This window comes from Apis dorsata, unplaced genomic scaffold (assembly GCF_000469605.1).
Source record: "Apis dorsata unplaced genomic scaffold, Apis dorsata 1.3 scaffold_886, whole genome shotgun sequence".
NCBI lineage: Eukaryota > Metazoa > Arthropoda > Insecta > Hymenoptera > Apidae > Apis > Apis dorsata.
Window position 1 is genome coordinate 65,314 of NW_006264002.1, and position 1,699 is coordinate 67,012.

Consider the following 1,699-nt stretch of genomic DNA (forward strand, 5'->3'; position numbering starts at 1 on the left):
TATCTTCTCCTTTGCTTCTGTACACTGTGTTTGCTATCTTTCTTTCTCTCTTGGTTGCGTTCTTTAAGAGAAAATGAGAGATTTTTTTTGGAATTTTATCGTGAGTCGGTTTTTTTCATTATTTCAGATAATAGGTCGGACTCGTGACCTAACCATCGCATGAGATTTCAGTCTCGTTCGCACGATCACAAGCTGATCATGGATCATCGATGCATGAGTAATTATTGAATAGAAAGAATTTAGATAAGGAATCATTGTTTAGGATTAATTGATATTTCTGAGTATGTTCTGCGATTATCATAAATATTTATTAATAAATCGGTAAAAGATGTATCATCGGTGGATGAGTAATCGTCGAATAGAAAGAATTTAGAGATTAGGATTATCGATATCTGTATATTCTGTAATTATCATAAATATTTATTGGTAAATTAGAAAAAGATGTATCATCGGTGGATGAGTAATCGTCGAATTAAGAAAGAATTTAGGTAAGCAATCATTGCTTAGGAATATTGATATTCCCGCGTTTTATAATTATCATACATAATTATTAATAAATAAAAAGATATATCATCGATGCAGTAATAGAAAGAATTTAAACGATCGAATAGTTGCTCAAGATTATTGATATATTCCTGTGTACACTTTGTCAATTATCACAAATATTTATATTTAGAGAAAGGTGATATTACATTATATTACGACTATATTACGTAGACATCGAAAAATGCCGGAGCATTAAATGCTCAAAACTTGACAACACCGCTATCAAAATGCAATTCACGCTGAGCGCAGTCTCAGAAGCTTACCGTGTTAATTGCGCCCTCTCGATCATACATCATTTGGAAATGGCAACCGTGCACAATTGACCGCTGTGATGCGCCCGATCGTTTCGAATCGAGGCGCGAAAAGAGTTTTCTTTTTTTAAAAGAGAAGCAAGAGGGGGGAAGGGAGGAGATGGCGTGTTGACAACGTTGCGACAACGTTGGTCGGCCAATCATCGAATCCCCCTTAGCCGTGCGCCGCGTTCATTGTACACACTTCCGACTCTCATTGAAGCCGGGGCTATTTCCGCCCAGCCTTTCCAAACACGCCGACCATTGGAACGAAATTATGCGACGCGTGCCAGCGGTCGGCCATATGCTCACGAATTAAGGGGCTCTCGGCCTTAAACCGCGCGGCCCAACCTCCGTGAAAGGAAACCCTTTCTCTCCCCTCCCTCCCTCCCTCCGCGCTTCGATTCCATCTTCCACCGTAATCGTGGAAGCGAAGGAGACAATGGCCCCGTTCCACTCAACGTTTCGAGTTTCGACTCGAACCGCTTAATCGCCGCTCCCTACTACCTACGCCGCTTCCAACCCGATTGTCACGTAGCGTTACAGATGTTCTCGAAGCCGACAACCGTGCACGTCCTTCGACGGCCCGTTATTTCACGCTCCTTGTTACTTGTTGCTCGCTCGTGATTCGTTACTGGACCCGTTCTCTTATTCTTCTTTTTTCTTTTCTTTTTTTATCCTGTGGTTTTCGTCACACGTCGAATTCGAATTCGGGAAAGTAAAGGAAAAGCTTTATTCTTGGAAATTAATTGGAAGCGAATCGTGATAATATCGCAAAGATGCAATTTTAAATAATTATCACGCGCGATCCAATCTCGCGGCCACGCCTTCCTATTTCCGCTCGATTTCCCGCGTATCCTCCC

At 41.6% G+C, this 1,699-nt stretch overlaps 1 long non-coding RNA gene across 1 annotated transcript in view; it reads right to left on the reverse strand.

Moving 5' to 3' along the window:
- The window catches only part of LOC102680867, a 9,136-nt gene extending 7,902 nt beyond the window's left edge, over window positions 1–1,234 (reverse strand). Inside the window, exon 1 of the long non-coding RNA XR_422748.2 lies at window positions 810–1,234. This is a non-coding gene — a long non-coding RNA (uncharacterized LOC102680867). The remainder of the gene's footprint in view (window positions 1–809) is intronic.
- Between the last annotated feature and the right edge of the window lie 465 nt (window positions 1,235–1,699).